This window comes from Paroedura picta, chromosome 3 (assembly GCF_049243985.1).
Source record: "Paroedura picta isolate Pp20150507F chromosome 3, Ppicta_v3.0, whole genome shotgun sequence".
Lineage (NCBI taxonomy): Eukaryota > Metazoa > Chordata > Lepidosauria > Squamata > Gekkonidae > Paroedura > Paroedura picta.
This window is the reverse complement of record NC_135371.1, coordinates 105441916-105462638: the sequence shown is the minus strand read 5'-3', so window position 1 is coordinate 105462638 and position 20723 is coordinate 105441916. Positions and strand designations below refer to the sequence as shown.

The 20723-nt window shown below is 47.4% G+C and overlaps 1 long non-coding RNA gene across 3 annotated transcripts in view; it reads right to left on the bottom strand.

The window, feature by feature from the left end:
* Positions 1-649: 649 nt before the first annotated feature.
* Positions 650-20723, bottom strand: part of LOC143832534 (uncharacterized) — a 33066-nt gene continuing 12992 nt past the window's right edge. Inside the window, exons 2-4 of one of the 3 annotated variants that reach the window (XR_013229304.1) lie at positions 13424-13629; positions 10717-10861; positions 650-1611 (exon numbers count right to left, since the gene is read on the bottom strand). This is a non-coding gene — a long non-coding RNA (uncharacterized LOC143832534). Of the gene's footprint in view, positions 1612-4016; positions 6956-10716; positions 10862-13423; positions 13630-20723 lie in introns of those variants that run through there. The other 2 variants (XR_013229303.1, XR_013229305.1) reach the window with 2 other exon arrangements.

Sequence of the window (20723 nt, the reverse complement as noted above, 5' to 3'; positions counted from 1 at the left end):
ATTAATCCTGCTCTCCATATTTTAAAATACAAAAACAGATATTAGGGGAAAGGATTCCAGCAGAGTCATTGCCTATTTGCAGGGGATTTGTGTGTGTGTGTGTGTGTGTGAGAGAGAGAGGCATTTCCAGTGCCAGGTTTTAAGGGGCACTGGGCAGAGAATTCCCAGGGCCCCCTTCTAGGATTGCCAGTTCTGGATTGGGAAGTACCTGGAGACTTGGGGGTGGAGCCAAAAGTGGGTGGGATGTTTTTTTTTGGGGGGGGAGGACCTCAGGGGAGTATAGTTCAATGGAGTCCACCATCCAATGCAGCCATTTTCTCCAGGGAAATGATCTCTTGAGTCTGGAATTGAGGTATAATTCTAGGGGACTGGCATCCCTGCCCCTTCTGCCTGCCACCAGGCTCATACACATGCCCTCCTTCCCCACTCCCACCCCACCAGCCTCCCACCTGCCTATCTGCCCTTCCCTTGATAGCTTGCGATTTCTCTAGGATTGTTGACCTCCAGGGAGTGGCTGGAGCCTCACCCACTATTCCAGTGGATCTCCAGGCCACAGAGCTCAGTTTCCCTGGAGAAGATGGCCTCTTTGGGAGGTGGACTCCATGGCATTGTAACCCCTCCCCAAACCACACCCTTCTCTGGCCCCATCCCACAAATCTGCAGGCATTTTCCAACTATAGGGCTCTCCCACTGCTCATTTGCCCCTGCCAGCCTTTTTCCCAGGGGCACTGGGCAGGGAGTACAACAGGAAAGAGGGTGAAGCACTAGCAAAGGAGTGAGTGAGTGAGTGGTTGGCCACAGCAGGCCCTGCCAAACGTCCCACCTCTGAGTACACTGATGCCGGTCCAGGACCTGTGAAGTGGTTCAGTTTGACTATTTCCTTGAGACCCATGCTTGGGTTTTCACAGGCAGCATGGCCATTGCATGGCCAGGGGGGAAAAATTCCCATAAGCCCTCATAAAACTTTTCTTGTCCCGTTGTACATGAAAGAGAACATAAATCAGAACACTACATTTGGGAAACAATATTTATTTGAAGTGCAGTGCAAGGAAGTCGTCTCCCCCCCCCCCCCCCACAATACCTAATTGATTCAGGAGCAGTGCTAATGTCAAATTGGAGTCCTGGGGAAAAGATCAATAGCATCATAATTGACCAGCTAATAATGGAAATGACGGTAATAGGGTAGCCATTGATCATTAAGGACCCCAGGTTGGCACTGAGACTTTCCAGAGGCTTTGCAACGTTTCTTGATGGCTGGCCAAAATCTGAAATGGTCCAGGTAGAAGTCCACAATTTGCCACCTGTCTGATGTTGAGCCTACTGTATTGTCACTTGAGTTGCCCATCTCCAGATAACACCTGGAACTCTCCTGCCATTCCAGGTAATTCCGGACGACCAACGTCAGTTCCCCAGGGAGAAAAGAGCTGCTTGGGAGGCTGGACTCTATGGCATGGCACCCTGCTGAGGGCCTTCCCCAAGCCCCACCAACAACCTCATCTTCAGGCTGTCAACCCTGTTTCAGTGTCAATATGGAACTGCACTGCGAATGAACATGTTCTCTGAACAGACTGGAGAAGAGCTCCACCTTTCTTCAGTTCGTGTGCTTGAGGCCTGGAGATCAAAGACACACCACTTGAAACCTCAGATGGGCTGCATGAGACATCCCAGGCAGTGCTGCCCTTCTAAAGAAGAGTGGGTTTTTATACCTCACTTTTCACTGGCCAAAGGAGTCTCAAAGCGGCTTGCAATCGCCTCCCCTTCCTCTCCCCGTGGCAGACACCCTGTGATGTAGTTGGGGCTGAGAGAGCTCTGAGCATATTGGGACTGGCCCAAGGCCACTCAGCCAGCTGTGTGTGGAGGAGGAGTGGGGATCAAACCCGGCTTCTCCAGATTCAAAGCCACTGCTCCTAACCCCCACAGCATGCTGGCTCTCATGGAATGTTTGAGCAATGCACAGTTGAACAGGGTGTGTGTGTGTGTGTGTGTGTGTGTGGCTGAGTAAGAAATGCCTTCCTGAATTATACGTAACAGGTGCTTGCTCCGTGACTTCACACACAGCCACAGTCCATTCCACACTCAGAAAATGGCTAAATACAGCCTCTGGGAGCTGTATCATATGAGAAATTTGGTTCCTCTTTCCTGGCCTGCAGAGATGTTTTGCCCTTGTTGGGCTGATGTTCCCATCATCACATTTACCTTGATCTAAATAGGTAGCCATGTTGGTCTGAAGTAGCACAACAAAATCATGACAATGGGAATATAAAGCAAAATATAAGTTTACTAATTTAACAGAATTAATTTTTGCTTTATATTCCCACTGTCATGACGGTAGTTCATAGTCTGAGGAAGAGTGCTTGCACTCGAAAGCTCACGCCCTGAATAAATCTTTGTTGGTCTTAAAGGTGCCACTGGACTCTGATTTTGTTTTGCCCTGATCTGTTGAACAGCCCACAGTCCTGCGTGCCTGCATCGCCACCTGCTGTTCATAAAATCCATTTGCGGAGCTACTTCTCTATCAGGTTTATCAGAGATTTATCAGAGATTTCTTTTTGTGTTAATAAATTTTATTAATAAAAGGGAAAATTATATGTACAAAAATGATAGAAGTACACAATACAAGACTCTGATATAATTAAAAAATCCTAGAATTACATCCTATTATCGTTGACAACGTTGTCAACGTTGACAAAATATTATCGTTGACATTTTTTGTATTGCTTTAGACTAGATAGAATCCAGGTTCTCTATATCTCTGTTGTTATGGTATGCAGTTAATTTAATTAAATAATCATTTCCCGTATTTTCAATAGCCAATCTTGGATTTTAGGAGTGATATTTTCCTTCCATTATCTAGCATATACTAGTCTGCCAGCTGTACTATTCACCCGAAACAGTAGGAATAGAATTGAATAACATTGTCACTGGGCTACATGGAATTTCTATCTCTAGGCCAGCTGTCATTATCTGAACTATTTGCACCCAGAAATCATAAGCATGATCACATTTCCACCACATGTGAAAGAGGTCTGCCTTCTTCTCACCACAGTGCCAACATTTGGTGTTATGATCATTATGAATTTTGGCTAATCTTAAGGGTGTCAGATCATCAGAGATTTCTAATTATGCTGCGGGTGAGTAGATTGACTACCCACGCTAAATTTTCCTGGAATAATTATAACTTTTTTTTGTTCCCATTAAGACACGTATTTGTGAATCATTCCCCTGTAGATTTTTACTCTTTGCACCAGCTCTGCATTTGGGTTACCTATCATGTTCTCCAATGTGCTGATCTATTGGAACTGTGCATTCTATGCCCTGGTTTTTATCCCTCCACCCACCCACGCTTCAGATTTCAATTCCCTGACTCTTTCCTTTGCATTTTTAAAAACTCTTTGTTCTGCCTGCTGTTTCTCCCCTCTTTCATTCATTCTGCTTCCTCCCCCCCCTTCAGAGTAAAAAAATGCATAGATGTGTGTGTGTATAGCTTTCCCCTTAAAGGAGTACAAAGGCATGCTCAATTACAGGTCATTTTGTTCCAGTCATGTGCATATGTAAGAGCATTGTGTAGGTTCTCTGGTAATGTATGGGTCCTGAAGCGGCACGGTGATATTTAGGTATATTGTCCCCCATGAGATGGGTGTAGGTTGTAATATTATTCACATGTACAGCCATTCATTCTTGTACAGCTGTCTGCAGAAGAAGGGGCTATTTGCCATTTCCTCCATTTCCTTTGCTATCTCCTGCAACACCGCCTCTTCTACCACCCCCCCCCTTCACCTGAAAATGGGTGTCAGCTTTGGTCTGAGCACAACAACATCAAGTGCTGCTAACCCCAGCTAGCCTTTTGGGGTTTGAATGTGAGAAATGGGGCCATGGAAAGCATGTGGAAGAACACAGGGCACTGCCGTATCCTGAGATAGTCCTATCAATGTTGGAATTGCCTACTGGGGCTTGTCAGTTGCTCTCCATTTTGAGCAGAGTTGTGCCTCTTCACCTATTGCCTGCTCCTTTTATTATTATTATTATTATTATTATTATTATTATTATTATTATTATTATTATTATTATTATTATTATTATTATTATTATTATTATTATTTTGATTTATAGCCTGCCACTCCCAGCCAAGCTGGCTTGTGGCAGGTTACAAATGTAAAACCCCACAAAATACCACCCTCCCCCATCCCACAACTTCCAACCCCCTGCCTCAGGTGATAGGCAGTAACAGATAGTAGTTGGGGAGTGACAGCTGTTCTAGCCAATCCAGGGGGACCCTAGGTCTAATTAATGACCCTGGCCTCACCCAAAGCCCTGGCAGAAGAGTTTTGTCTTGCAGGCCCTGTGGAACTGGGAATGTTCTGTCAGGGCACTCAGATCATCCGGGGAGCTCATTCCACCAGGTCGGGGCCAGGACCAAAAAGGCCCTGGCCTGGGTTGAGGCCAGGTGTACCTCTCATGGGCCAGGGATCACCAACAAGTTTTCACCCACAGAGTGAATTGCCCTGCAGGGGGTCATAGGAAGGTAGGCAGTTCCACAGATATGTGGCGCCCAGACCACGGATGGCCTTGAACCTGATCCAGGCAGCAACTGGCAACCAATGCAGCCCCCTCAGTACTGGCTGGATATGGACTCTCCATGGTGTACCTGTGAGGACCCCAGCAGCTGCATTTTGCACCAGCTGCAACTTCTGAGTCAAAGTCAAAGGAAGGCCAGTGTAGAGTGAGTTACAGAAGTCAGTCTGGGGGTAACTGTTGCATGGATCATTGTGGCCAAGTGAAAAGGCAGCCACCCCCAAATAAACACACTCCCCCACAAGAAAACCCTTGAAGGAAATGCCAGAGCCCTCACCCCCAATCTGGAATAGCCACTGAAGCACAAAGCTGAAGGCAGCGTGGGAATGGATGGGCTGTGGGCAGTTTGGTGCTGGTGTCAGCTGAGGCAGGAGGGCACCCTCTGAACTGCAGTGAGTATCTGGCACTTGTAAAAGGATCCCTGGGAGAGACATTAATGCTCTGGAACTGGAATTGCAGCCCTCAAAGAACATGACAGCCCCTGAGTGTACTCAAATTTTAAAAATTAGGTTGTTTTCTTTTTTGTGCTAAGGAAGTTTAGGTAAAGGTAAAGGTATCTCCTGTGCAAGCACTGGGTCATGCCTGACTCTTGGGGTTACGCCCTCTAGCGTTTTCATGGCAGACTCAATACGGGGTGGCTTGCCAGTGCCTTCCCCAGTCATTACCGTTTACCCCCCAGCAAGCTGGGTACTGTGCTCTGCTAGGGTCCCGCTGGCTCTATGGATCTCATAGTGGTGCTATGGACCTCACAAATCCTTAAACTGGGCCTGGTGGTTAAGAGCGGTGGCCTCCAATCTGGAGAACTGGCTTCGTTTCCCCACTCATCCACACAAAGCCAGCTTGGCGACCTTGGGCCAGACTCTGTTCTCTTAGGGCCTTTTCGCACAGGGATCTTTGTTGCAAATTGTTTGCGGAATGAAAAATCGCCATTTAAAATAGTGGAATTCGTCGTTATGCATACCTGCCTTTGTAGTGGAATCAGTTGCATTTTTTAGCGTTTCCCACAGGCTTCCGGTCTCGGCAGAAATCGCTAGAAAGGAAGCGCTATTGCCAAGCTCGTCCCGCCCCTGGCCGTCAAGCAGCCAATGGGCAGCCGTTAGCATGCTCCCAAACAGCCCCTTTCCCTTTAAGAAAGGTTTTTTTTAAAAAAAAACGACCCATAGCAACGAATCTAGGTAGATTCGTTGCTACGGAGAGACCCATCCAGCTGCCTAATGTGAGCTGTCGTTTGATTGTATGATCGTTTGCACGCTGCCTCGAGTGATAAAAAAAAAATCCCCCCCCCCCTTCTCACGGGCCCGGTTTTCGGCTGAATTTATTTGTAAAAAATAAAGGGACTTTATTTCAGCAAACGGGCTTTTCAGTGGTTTGTGCTTAGTGACTAAAGGTGAAGGACTGAAGCCAGGGAAGCCTCTAAACAGAAAGAGGCTCGCCGGTGCGTTTATCCCCGCTCGGTCGGAGAAAAAAAAATGGCGATCGCTTCGCCGGAAGTTTGGAGGAGAGAGCCAGGGGGAGGGACTTTGAAGAACCAGCAACAATGGTAACGCACAGGTCTTTAGCGCTACTGTTGCAGATTGGTTGCAGGAGTGTATCGCTATCCGGAGGGTGAATCCACTTTTCTGGATTCCCCTGAAAGCGCCACAACGAAGCGCTTTTTGCTGATTGGTTTCAGGATTGTTGCAGATTGTCTACGACGTCGTGGGTTATGGCAAATTAGTAGCGTTTCCAAATAGCAACCATTCTGCTACTTTGAAGCCGTGCGAAATGGCCCTTAGAGTTCTCTCAGCTCCCCTGGAAAAGGTGATTGTAAGCTACTTTGAGACCCCTTCAGGCAGAGAAGAGCGAGGTATAAGTACCAACTCTTTTTCTTTTTCTGGTGCCCTATCACCAAGCCCTTCTCTTGCTTTGGACACAAACGCTTAGCCTGTCAGGAACACTGTTCTGAGCTTTTTGAAGAAAAACTGGGTATACAAAACCACATTTATGATCTATACATCATTTGCATGGAAAGAAACAAGTCCCGGTCCTGCTGCTTCTGCTGCCTTTCCCCTGATCAGTCTTCATTCTCCTGCAGTATTTTTTTTCTCAGAGGCTCTGTGCGCCTTTCTTTCAGGGCTATAGTGTCATGTTTCCCTGGCAAACTCATCAAATATAGGCTACCTCCCCACAGTTCAGCTATATAGGAATGGGATGCATCACAGCTGGCACATAGGTCTTCAAAGGCACCCTTTTATGAACATGAACAGTAATGGAGTTCTTCATGTAATACTCTCTGCAGCCACTAAGTGTCACTGGTTTGCTAGTTGAACTATTCCAGAGGAAGATTCAAATGAGTAGCCGTGTTGGTCTGAAGTAGCACAACAAAAATTGAGTCCAATAGCACCTTTAAGACCAACAAAGATTTATTCAACATGTGAGATTTTTTGTGCAGGCACTCTTCCTCAGTCAAAAGGGAACAAGGACCATGAGAGTACAGATATATAGAAAAGGTAAATTAGTGGCAAATTAGTAAACTGTGTCATAGTATCCAAAGTATGCCATACTAGCAGAAAGCCCGCTGCAGTGTGCAATGCAGCAAGCACTCGTGGGGATGGTTGTTCAGGGAGGAGGGATTGGGGCAGGTGGCGGGTGGATGGAGGAAGAGCAATAAAAACTAAGGGCAGAGGCCCACGGCATCAAAATCAACCAGGGTGTGGCCTGCATGGGGCTTTTTACCCAATCCCAGTTTGAATGAATCACTCTCATCTACACAGAATTCGATTTCCATTTTGATTTTGGGTGCTTTAAATTTTAACTCTGCAACATGCATGAATGATCTGGAGTGACTCTACCATTCCACTGTGATATCCAGAAATGGATATAACCCTCGATATTTGAAAACCCAGCATAAGTAAGTGTGCAGATACTTGCTTTTTAAAAATTAACTCTCTTCACCGTGCCTCGTAGCAGGGCAGTCTTCCCCTGATTGGCCAGGGCATCAGTTCAAAGATCCTGGTACCCAATTGCAAGGCTTCCAAGACTGCCTTAACTTCTCTCAGCAGAGATTTGCCTCTTGGATTTATTTCCCCTCCTCTACTGTGTCCAATCCTCCCCCACCTCTTGTTGAAGAAAAGAAAGACTCCTGCATCCCTTGGCATCCCTCCCTGTTCTGAGCTTTCCCAATTGAGTGCAGAACACTTTCTGTTTCAATTTAAGGGGGGGGGATAGAGGAAGGCGGGACTTCAGATTGATCTGAATTCAGCGGGATCCACACTGCAGCCCATGCAAAGGGGACAGGAATTTCTTTTTTAAAATGGCTAACATCCTGGATCAATGAACAGGTGGATGCTAGAAATAAAAGATTCCCCCCCCCAAAGTTGTAACACAAAGCATGCCTCTCTATAGTCCCCCCCCCCGGGTTAGGAACAAGATTAATTTTTTTAAGCATCAAAACACTCATGATCCCATAAGGGGTGGCATTCAAAAAGCACTATGCATCTATGATTAAATGCATAGACAGCAACGGAGAAGTATGATTTTAAAAAATATATATTGGGCACTGTGGGACCTTTAAAACATGAAAGGAAAGGATTGGCTGCCTGGATTGATTGACAGGCAGAACAGAGTCACCTGTAAAGTGCATTGCTCTTTTCTGCCATTTCCAGCAGCACTTGTGGAGGGTAAGAAGCATGAAAAGGCAGCAGATGAAAGCAAGACAGCAAAAAGATGAGGAGAGGCTTGGAGGTGTGGTAATGTTTAGTGCTACGCCATTCAGCTGGTGAAATGCTATTTTTTCTGATGTGCAGAAATGCCCCAACTTTTCTTCATCATGCCACAATCCTCCCTTGGAGAACTAGCATGGTGTAGTGATTAAGAGCGTCTTCTAATCTGATGAATGGGTTTGATTCCTCACTCCTCGTCTACATGAAGCCAGCTGGGTGACCTCAGGCCCATCACAGTGCTCTCAGAGCTCTCTCATCCCCACATACCTCACAGGGTCTCTGTTGTGGAGAAAGACCATAGTGCTACTTTGGGCAATAAAAAGCAGGGTACAAAAAACTAGTTGTTCTCTTCTTCTTCGCTTTGGATCTGCCTGCAAAAGAAGAGGCACGCAGTGCCTGGTGAGCAATTCAGCTCTCCTTCTCTTAGGCAGGTTTGTTTTCCTGATTTGGGGGAGCCCAAATGGATTTATAACCCTACCATGAAACCACACAAACAGTTCACTCTGGTTCAGTTGCTCTTTGGGATCTGAATCACTTGTGAAACAAATCCCAATGGATGTTTCCAGACTTTGCTCTGTAGTTTCCATGTACTACAAAATGGCTGTTCCTTCCCTCATCACCATGATGGAAGGGAACACGCTGTCTCTGGTTGCTAAGCCATGACCCCAAGAACAGTATTTCCAGGAATCCCCCTCTCATCACCTAAGGGATTCCTGGGAAAACTGGACCCCGAGGACACAGTGAAGGTTGGACGGTTTACTCATTTATTCTCTCTCTCTTGCTGCTGTTGGGGTTCAAGCGCGATATGGCTGAAAGGGACAAAAGATCATGTCTATGCATGGCATTTCTCTCCTATGAGCAGAGCTCACTATTGCTGCTGGGTGGTGGTGGTGACAAGTGAGGTTGAGATTTGGAGGCATCTAGAGCCCCATCCCTAGCATGTCCTATGACATGCACTAGGCTAGAGTTCTATTTCCTTAGGCATGAATGTTCTGAGAGAACTATTCTTCTCCAGTTATGGGGTCCCAGAGGGAGATTATTTGTTATATGTATTCTCCTGCATGCAGGTATGAACATACCGTCAAGTAGGCACCTATGATCTCCGAAGGAATATTTCTTAGATCCTGTGTTATAACTACCTGACTGCTTATGCTCAGCTGCTGAGATACATGGTTTGCAACACTATGGATGCCTCTGCATTTCGTGCCTTGTAAGCCATCTTGATCTCAAGCGAGGAGACTTGTCATGAAATGTCACCAGAGTAACAAGGCAGGTTGTGTAATGGACAGACAACCTTCAAGCACACCCGTTCCAGCTTTCCCAGTAAACTGGAATGATTAAGAGATTTCTCTTTACTAATTGTATTCTCTGCATGTGTTCTGCGTGTTGTTCCATTTTGTCCCTTGCTCTTGATTTCTGGAGCCATTTCCCACAATCCAAATGATTTGTTTCAGGCCTTGGAGCTCCAATGTGGACCGTCTTGCCCAGAGTTCCCACTCTATATGGCCCAGGCCGATGCCGTCCGTTGTGTTGCTCCTCCCTTCCCGAGCTACAGTGCTTCATCTCAGACTCACAACTGACCAGAGATGCAGCACTGCACCTTGGGCTGGGAGACATTGAGGGAGTCTTTCTCAGGTCCGCCCACTGAATTGCGTCTTCTTGCAACTGCCGTAGTAAAGAATTGGGCTGTCCAGCATCAGGCAGCCCTTTTGCCATTTTCTGTGGTGATGTCCCTGCAGGTCTGCCATGGAAGTCTTGGGGTGGTCCTACAGCCACGCAGGGTACGGACCCAGGGCTTAGATCCTTTCCACCTTTCCGCATTCTTACTGTCACAAGGAAAAGCAGCTGTTCTTTTGTACCTTGTTCTTTACCACTAGAAGGAGTTTCAAGTCTGCTTATTATCACCTTCCCTTCCTCTACCCAAAACAGACACCATGGGCAGTAGGTGGGACTAAGAGAGCTCTGAGAAAACTGTGACTGGCCCAAGGTCACCCAGTTGTATGTGGAGGAGGAGTAGGGCACCAACCCTGGTTCTCCAGATTAGAGGCCACTATTCTTAGCCACTTCATCAAGCTGGCTCTCAGAGTTTCAAACAAGACTGTAGAAGAATGGCTGTGATCTAAAAAAAACATCAGATCTCTCATAGGAATGGAGGTAAAAACAGTAGAGGTGAGGGGCTCCTCCCACCCAGCAGAGACCCTTTCCAAGACAGCAGAGCAAAAGAGGTTTGAGAGAGATCACAGAAAAGATGAGTGGAAACACAAGAGGGGCACAGATGCACCATGATACTATAGGGAAGTGAGGCCAAACATGCTTCCCGACAGCATCCAGCCAAGACAAAGCCATGTGCCAGTGACACCAAACACCGCCGATGGATATTCAAAAAACTTTGGAGCAAAACCCAGGGTCATTCCACACCCGATAAATATAGTGAAATACTCACCTTATGCAGATGCTATATTTTTGGCATTTTGCACAACGTTGCCAACATCCAGTGTCCAAGCAGCAAACCGGTAGCTACATCCTCTATTTTAAAGTGCTAGCTGGGGAATCGCATAAAGTAGATTCCCCCAACTAAAAAGCACAAGCTAGAAGAGAGAAACCAGTAAGCCACAAGCCAAGGAAATGTGTGGAGCCGAAGAAGCACTATTTCTGCCTCCAACTCCCACCCTAACACCCACCTTCCTCTCCCTTCTCCTGGGGAGGGTTTTTTAAATAAATCAAACTGCCTGGAGCAACGAATAGGTGTTAAATCATGCAGTCAAAGCAAAAACAAACAAACAAAAACAACAATCCTCCCAAGTTAAAACACAAAATATGCCTTTGTAAAGTCCCCCCCCCCAAAAAAAATCAGGAACAAGATTAATTTTTAAAAGATTCAAGGCACATAATTCCATAAGGGGTAGCAGTATAAAAAGCACTATGCATCTATGATTAGATACATAAAAAGATAAAGGTATCCCCTGTGCAAGCACCGGGTCATGTCTGACCCTTGGGGTGACGCCCTCTAGCGTTTTCATGGCAGATTCAATACAGGGTGGTTTGCCAGTGGCAGACAAAAGTCAGAGAGCCAGAAAGTGAGAAATGGCTGGAGGCGCATTATTTTTTTAATGTTATGCCATTTTGCTGGCGTAAAACTATTTTTTTCAATGGGTGGAAGTGTCCCCAGCTAGCTGCCTCAGGCATTGTTTTTTTTTTTTTCCGGGGTGGGGAGGATAGGGACTTAGCTCCTTGTACCTACTTGAAGGCAGAAACCAGCCCTTGTGAAACCTTCTAGCATGGTCAAAGGACAGTGGCTTGGATCCAGCACAGCATTTTCTCAGATGGTACGATTTCAGCTCCCTGAACGCTACTTTTTTTGCAGCACCAAACCTCTCTTGAAATGTTTCTAAGGATCTGCATTTGAGACTGTAGCAGAAGAGGGGCTGTTAGAAAGTCATGTTTTCCAAGCATAAATCCTTCTGTCTCCAGAAAGGCTGTGTTGGTGTCAAGCTGTTTATGGAGCAAAAGCTCTGTACTTCCCCCTGGAGATGGCGCTGGGGGAAAGAAGTGAATGAGAAATCAAGCAATGACATTCCTGGGCGGGGGGGGGGGCAGGCGAGGGAGGACACTCAGCATCCTGTGTGATCCCAAGGAGGCATAGAGCGTGGTAAAGGGAGCGTATGTCATAACCACTTCCTCTTGCTGCAGTCCAAGAACCTTCGTCATCAGACAACCAGGAACAAGCACTTCACAACAATCTGACAAGAAGCAGATGGCAGCTCCAGGGGCTGGGACTCCATCTGGCTCTCCAGCAGCATCCATTTCCCCCCTGCTCTACATTCAGGACTCTAGAGAACAGCAACTCCCACCACCCCTTTAAAAGAAACACCCCAACAAAGTGCAGGAAGAGGTGCACATTGTAGCACAGGGAGGGATCAGGGCCACTGTGACCCTCCCAAAGAAACCAGATGCCAATTTCCTTCTGCAGTTTCCTTCCTAAAGGAAATGAACCAAAAACTGTCCAGGCTTGTGCTCAATAGGAGAAAAACAAAGGAACTGATTCCCGCAGCATTCGTGGACGCTGCAAAGCAGTGCTGTACGTAATACAGCCCATGTGCACAAAAGGCTTTGTGTCAGAGATCCCATTAAGACCACTGTTATAGATACTCTGACCTGAAGCCATCACACGAGAATATTCTCTGCTGAACACACGGACGTATCCCTTGCATTGCCAGTAACCTCATGTCCAAAACCTCAGAGTATGCCAATTCTGCATCTTTTCAAGGACTATGGCAAGGATCTGGACCATTCTGTACTTTCAGAGCTAGAAGTAGGATCAAGGCTTGAAATTGTTTTTGGGGGAAAATCCACTAAAACCCCCAATCTGTAAGATCTATCAGAAATGCTGCCAAAGACAACATTATCTCCAGACTGAGAATAGATTCAGGCAGGGAAACAAAAAAACGTGGCCAAGTTTGAGAATCGGCCGCAATAAGTCAAAGGGACAGCCAGAACAGAGGGACAAGATGTCATTACCTAAGCAGTTTCCAAAGGAGATAAATCTCTTCAAACACAGAAAAGGGAAATAAAAGGCAGACTTCCGGAGTCATATGGAGAAGGGGGCAATTAAGCGGCTAGATTTCAAAGTGTGCATCCTCATCGTAGTGTTCTGCCGAACTTTTGAGAAGGGACTTTGAGACACTTTGGCCTTCATCCAGTACTAAGCTAAGCATACTTAAAGCCATTGATTACAATAGGTTTAAGCATACTTATCTCTGTTCTGGCCTAGGGCCATGAGATGTCTCTGCACTGCAAGCTTGAACTGGTTTAATGTCCATTTTATTCCATCAGGAATTGGAGTTCTGTGCAAAGTATGCATGAATGCTAACATGGCATTCCTCAGAGCCTTGCTAATGCCTGGAGTAGTTTCTGGGGGAAGTTGTTACAGCTGAAGTTGTGTGTGTGTGTGTGTGTGTGTGTGTGTGTGTGTGTGAGAGAGAGAGAGAGAGAGAGAAAAGCGATATTTTTAGGGCTACCTGATGAATTAGTATCCTATGTACAGAACCACAAATACACTGGCGCCTGACTTCCCTTTCAATCGTTGCTCAACACCCACATCGAAGGAATAATGTAGGAAAAGGCATCTTGGACCAATATCGTATCTTTACCTATCGCTTGCTAGAATTTCCAGTAACAGCCTGACTGCAATCGTTTACAAGTCAGAAGAGGTGAGCGTGGACTCTGATGGGCGCCCAATACCGTCTCGCTATGGACTAGCAAAACTGAACTAGTCGGCCGCTGTATTTCACTGTCCTCAGCGTGGGTTGACCACTCCCCCGTCAGGATACGTTGGTTGTCATCCATGCAGTTCAACCTATAAGAACCAAGAAAGATAAATGCTATCAGCAGGTGACCAGAAAAACATTTTGCACCCCAGGAGTTGTGTGGCACGGATCAAAGGTGTATCTCATTTCATTCCATTTCTCACATCTGCTTTTGACCTTGTTGGAAAAAGCCTACTTGGTGGCCTTGGCCAGTCATTCTCTCTCAGCATGATCAACTTCACAGGGTTGTTGTTATAATAAAACAAAGGATAAAGAACTGTGTATGTTGTCCTGAACTCCTTGGAGGTGCGTCAGCTACCTCCACTTTCACAGACTATAAAATTGATCCAGACTATATTTTCCACTCATAGAAGGAGAAGGGCCATTTCTACCAATCCCCTCTTCATGCCTATTTGCCTCTCATGTGGTTCCTGATTGTGCCTCTTTCTAGCAGCATTTTGGAGGAATTGGCGAGCTCTTGGGGGAGGCAGGAAAGTTGAATTTCACTGACAGAATTCCTTGAGTGACTGGCTCTACAGATCTGTCATGTGCCTGGTTGGAAAGCATATGAAGAATATCCTCCACGGGGCATCGGGAGAGATGTGTCTTGAGCACAGTCAGACAAGAAATTCCCTGATGTTTTTCAAGGAATCTCTTCCTGTGCCCTGATTGGCTCCATTGGAGACTTCCTGTTCCTATGAGTACACTCCCTCCCCCCTTGCCTCCAGAATGAATGCAGAACAATACTTAGACAGGACTATCTGTTTCCTCTCTTCTTACCCACAGGGCAGTTCCGCACTCAGGAAAAATAGTGAAATAATAACCTTTTGCAAATGCCATATTTTTGGCGTTTTGCACGATGTCACCAGCATCCAGTGACTCAGCAGCAAACCGGCAGCTACATCCTCCATTTTAAAGTGCTAATGGGGGAATCACATAAACTGGATTCCCCCAACTATGTAGCACAAGCGGGAGGAGAGCTACCAGCAAGCCACACGCCAAGGGACAGTGTGGAATCGAAGTAGTGCTATCTCTGGCTCCAGAGCCCGCCCTTGCACCTCCCTTCCTCTCCCTTCTCTTGAGGATGGGGCTTCTTCTTCTTCTTTTTTTTGATATGCAATTTGGCTTATGCTGCACCCTCATCTCTGCCTTCTGGAGTATCCAGTTGACCAGTCTGTTCTGCATAATGTAATTCTACAAGTCAGCATACACCTGAGAAAACTTTGCCTCATTCCACTCAAGCCAAGGAAAGCAGCCCTGGGGGTGGGGGTGGGGAATAAATGAGGTGTTCTAATAAATATACAAATGCAGAGTTTGTCAATAAGGCAGCCTTGGTGATCATAGCAGGCAAATAAAAACATTGTTTTACCAGAATGGCTTCCCTGAATGCATGGGGCTATTCAGAGAAAGAGCTGGTTTTCAGGGGAAATGCTTTAATAGCAAAGAAGAATCCAGTTGCACCATTGTTGAATACCTTATTGTGCAATGTCAGCTGTACAGCAACACAATAGGTCAGGCACAGTCCCGTTGCAGCCAACAGCTCCCCATGATCAAAAGTTGCCACAGAGCATTTTTGTCTGGCCGCAACAGACCGCCCCATCCGCCAGACCAGAATTCTGCCTCTTAGAAATACCCCCCCCCCCGAAAGCAAAAGAAACCAGCCCTCTGGACTTCCCATGGGCTGCTGGTCCCTAAAAGCAGTGGGTCAAAGCACTTTTTGTGTCCCAACATCAGGTATTCCACACAGTTCTCCTGATTCCTGGCCTTGGGTGAACCCAGGGCACACTTGCATTACAAGCTTCCATTGGTTTTCAATGCAAGTTGAAGTGACATGGCTTCCTCCAAGGAATCCTAGGTGTAAACTGCACGGAGCTTTTATTCCAACCCCAGATCGATTCAGTCCCTGCCCTCTACACAGAATGCGATTTCCGTTTGGATTTGGGGCGATTTAAATTTTCCTTCTGCAGCAAGAAGGATTGATTGGGAGTGACCCTACCTTTATTGTGCAATATCTTGGAGTGCTTTTAACGCTCAATATTTCAAGATTCGGATTAGAGAAAGCAGGCTGTTTTGAATCTGGGCTCTCCTCCATGGTAAAGGACCCGTGATTGGCCACAGGTGGTCATGTGACAGACTTGCCTTAAAGGAGAAGCCCCTAATTCCTCTCAACTTGGATTTTTCCTCCCTTTTCTGCCTTTTTCGATCCTCCCCCTCCCCTCCAAGAAAAGAAAGAGGCTCCCTGCCTGGCTCCTCCCCCCCCTCTTCAAGAAAAGAAAGAAAGAGGCTTGGCTCCCCCCCCCACCTTCTGAGCCTCCCTAACCACGTGCAGAAGACTTTCCTGTTTCAATGGGGGGGGGGAGAGGAAGAGCCGAGTTCAAAGCGATCTGAATTCAACAGGATTGACAATGGAATAAAGAAAGTAAGTGCAGACTCTGCCCTAGTTTGGGGAGTGTGCTGATTTAAAAAACAAAAACAAAAAACAAGTTCTCTAATCTTCAAGCTTTACTAAGAAGAGAGAATGGCTGCTGAGCCAAGCTGAGGTATAACTATAGCCTCACACATTCTGCACTCCTTGGATAATGCATTTTCAATGCACTGTCGAAATAGATTTTTCAATTCCACACACATTGGATAATGCACTTTCAATGTGCTTTTGCAATGATGGGAAGCCATGTTTTGAAATGGCCACTGCTTTGAGGGCTAGGCCCCTTTGTGCATTCCTGTGATCTTTTTTCTACCATAAAACTCAAAGGGGTGTGCGTGCCCTTCCTCTTCAGGCCCTGAGACTGTATACAAAGCCGGCTGCCCTGGCCTGAACAACAACAGAAGTTTTCCCACTGCTGGAACGCAACCTTCCCCGAGTGGGAATCCTCTTGAGCCTATCCAACCTTGTGACCCAGACCAATTATACATGACCCAGGAGACTGTTTGGAAACACAAAAGCCAAAAGTCCTTTGAATCCTGAAACAAGTTATCTCAGCTGCTGCCCCTTGGGAAGGCCGTGGAGCGGTGGATGAGCTGTCTGGGAAGTCTCTTGGAACAGAGCATGGCTGAGCCTCCTGTGGCGCTTGGATGAGAAATCTCCTCTGGGAAAGAAGGGCTGGTGCTGAAGGGGAAAAGCCTTGAGAACCCTCCAGGCAGCCCATTTCTGGTCCCTTGCAGCCTTCCAAGGAGACGGTGGGAAAAGCAAATGCTGGCTGGAACTGGTGGAGCAACTGATCCATGATTCTGTGCACGTGAACTGGGAACGGCAGCTGGGGGGGGGGGTGTGTGTGGATTGAGATATGGGGACTGGGACTGTGCCTGGCACTGTTTTCCCACCCCCTCCCATCTTAAGGAAAATTACCTCTCAAACACAATTATTATTCTGACGATGATGACATTTATACCCTCCCCCGCTTCTGTGGAGACTCAGGGCAGCCTACATGTTATCAGCCACAGTAGAGGGAGAAAGACAGCAATAATATGGGTACTTTGAGCTCACCTGACCATGTGAAGCGTGCTAGGGGAATTTAATATGCATCCTCCCTTCACACGAGGCGTGTGCATGTTGTGCTCACATGCCCCTTCCTGAGTGCATGCCGTATGGTGTGAAGCCACTCCAGAGAAGCAGGGGGGTCTCCTCTCTTACTTACTCCAAGGGTTCCCCTTTAAAACCAAACGCTCGTGAGAAAAGAAGAAATGAGATCCTAATCTGGTCCCACAGTCGCAGGCCGATTAACCCCGAGTTCAAGCCCAGACCCTCACGCTGACTATAAATAGCTCTGCCTTTTCCTTTCTCATCCTCCCGGCAGGAGCCGAGAAATGCCTGCCCTTTTATGGTCAAAATGGCAGATTCCTAGAGCTGAGCAAGCCAGCCCATCTCCCATGCTGGGGCTCAGCCAAGGGGCCCAGGCGGGATAGGCAGCTCTGGGCCTTTCTAGCTGCTGCTGCTGGGGCTGCTGCTGCTGGGGCTGCTGCTGCTGCTGGGGCTGCTGCTGCTTGTTCTCAGTGGGCCTGGGCTCGGATAAACCATCCCGCCAAGAACAAAGGCCAGCAGGTTTTCAGGGTCTGGGAGAAGAGGCTGCTGCTGCTGCTGCTGCTGCTTTTGTGCTGGGCTCCCGATCTTTCATGCTTTAGCCCCCTGGTTGGTTTGCTTATTCCTTCAGAAACTGGATGTTCTGTTCCAATTAAAAACTGGACTTTCTGACTGGGGGCGGGGGGGGGGGACCAATCTTTTACATTTTAAATATATACACCTATGACCCAACCAATATAAATGATGTGTTGGTGCATGAGACATTAATGGGGTGTGTGTAACAAAACAGGGTACATGGAGATGATTTACCAGGAGGCTTGCAGCTATATAGGTATATTTGTCCCAAGGTCCAGCGTGGCATAGTGGTTAGAGTGGCAGTCTCTAATCTGGACAACCAGGTTTGATTCCCCTCCACACACAGCCAGCTGGGTGATCGTGGACCACTCATCATTCTCTTAGAGCTGTTCTTGCAAAGCAGTTCTCTCAGGATTCTCTCAGCTCCAACTATCTCACAGGGTGTCTGTTGTGGGGAGAGGAAAGGAATGGTGTTTGTAAGCCACTTTGGCGCTCTTTAGGGTAATGAAAAGCAGGGTGCAAATACCCAGCTCTTCTCTTCTTAATGACTGGTATGGCACATGCAGCACTTGCATGCAGATTTCTAAGCATTCATTTACATTATGTGGACTGACTGCAGACATTGCATTCACCCCCTAACCATTCATTTTGGGCACATGTGCTCTAGGTAGTGCCCCTGATGAACATGATCATGGGATTTGTAGTATGCAAACAAGGCAGAACTTGAAATGGGTGGCAAAGGCCTAACGCACATTAAGACACAGTATGTGACGTCTAATACAGAGGCACCACTGGTCCCTGCTGGGGGGGGGGGTGAGATTCATTTCAGGATGACAAACTAGGCTTCTTGCCTTCCTCGTGTCATGTGACTAACCTAAGAACAGATTCAAAGGACTGGGATGGTCTGAAGACTATCTATCCCAATCTTTGTTTTAGATGGCAGCTTCCCCCATTTGCGCATACCCCTTGCTGATTAATATCTATCCAGCATGTCATCAGCAGGGAGCATGAGAGGACCAGCTTCACCTTGCCAAAGGTGTTTGCAGGCCAAGAACAGTGCAGCAAAGTGACGGAGGGCATGGGTTTTGTCGTCTGGGTTTGTATGCTGTCAAGCAGGATGTACAAATGCTCTTCTCTCTACCCCTTAACACTGACTACGAGTGTCTTCAGCATGTCTACCACTTTAATGATGGGAAGAAAACCATATGCCCATAGACACCTCACAGACACATGCAGCCAAAACTTGCAGCCACTCCAGTGCCTGTCCATCCTCCATACACATTTCCCCTTCAAGCTTTTGCCATTCAGGACCCCTAAAATGGACTAGAGAGCCAGATTTTAGGGGGAAGCAAACAATGTTGAGTGACTTTTGCCTGTAGGTTCAGGTGGGTGGGGGTGGAGTCAGAGGGAATCTTTGCTTAGCAGGCCATAGTGGCTTTTGGCGGCTCTTTTGGCCTAAGACACAGTGGAGCCTCGGGTCTTGAGCCCATTGACCAGTTTGTTTCCGCATGAAGTTGCTTGTGATTGAAATCATAACAGTGCTCCAGCCTGGATCATAGATGCTCCTCACTGACTTGCTTTAAGAAGCCATGCACAGACAATGCTCATCCACTGCCCTAACTCCAGCGGCCACACATACACCTAACTTTCTTTACTTACTTAATTTATACTCCACTTTTCTCCTCAGTGGGGACCCAAAGTAGCTTCCAATGCTCTCTACCATTTTATCCTCACAACAACCCTGTGAGGCAGGCTCAGCTGAGAGTTTGTGACTGGCCCAAGGTCATCCAGTGAGCTTGATGATAGGAGTGGGAATTTGAACCTGGGACTCCCAGATCCTTGTGACCATCATGAAGATGCAGCTCTCATTTTAAATTCCTTAAAAATACCATGGGGTAGCACAACATTCTTATCTTTTAAAGCAGTGGTCCCCAACTTGCGGGCCGCAGCCCGGCGCCGGGCCGCGAAGGCCATGGCGCCGGGCCGCAGCTCCCTCTCCCCGCCCCCCCCCACAGTAAAAAACTTCCCAGGCCGCAAGCTTGTGGCCCGGGAAGCTACTTACTGCGGGGAGGGCGGGGAGAGGGAAGCAGGGCCAGGCTGCGCCCGTGCAGGCCGCGCCCGCGCCGCCCGATCCGCGGGCGTGGCTCGCGGGTGCGGCCCGATCCGCGGGCGTGGCTCGCGGGCGCGGCCCGATCCGCGGGCGTGGCTTCCGGGCGCGGCCAGAAGCGTGGGCGTGGCCTGCGCGGGCGCGGTCCTCGCGGTCGCGGCCCGATGCCCTGCCGGTCCCCAGCCTAATAAAGGTTGGGGACCACTGTTTTAAAGCGCTGAAATACTGGGGGAGGGGCTGGCCATTTTGGCACTCAGTGAGGCACAGGCTCCTCGCAGCCTTTTAAAATGACTGTAAAATAGATGTGGCATCTTTGTGCAGCCAGAATGACACCTTTTCGTCTGCTTTGGCCCTCAGCTATTGTTGATTAAAGTTGAGGGGGAAAAAGACATATACACTATAGCCAATGACCAGGACTGTGTGGAGATTATACAAGACAACAACATAAAGAATGAAAATCTATGTAACCTATATAACTCAAATCCATCTAACTTGACAATAAAGAGAGGAATTCTGTAATTGGAGGAGTTACAGATTTTCTACCTAGTATATCATCTAAATTCAAACTCAGTTTGTTCATATAGTGACTACCCTTCTGCTCTCAGCCTTTTAAGAGCCCCTTGGTGTCAGAAAGATTTGATCAGCTACTGGATTTTAAAAATATTGTCTGTTGGAGGTTGCCCTTCTCCATCCTTCCCAGAAGATGCCATCTAACATGGGCTTGAATTCCCTAAGATCTACCTGTGGACGGGACCTCAAGGATGAGCAACATCTTCCCTCTGTTCTCGCCTGCTAACCCAGCCCTGGAGGATAGCATATTTTCTGGAAAAAGCACAGGAACGTGTGTGTGTGTGTGTGTGTGTGTGTGAAGGCCGGGAGGTTTCCCTGTTCTCTTTTTCAGAGGTCGAAGTGTCCTTAAGCTTTTGGAACTCTGTGGCTGGGGA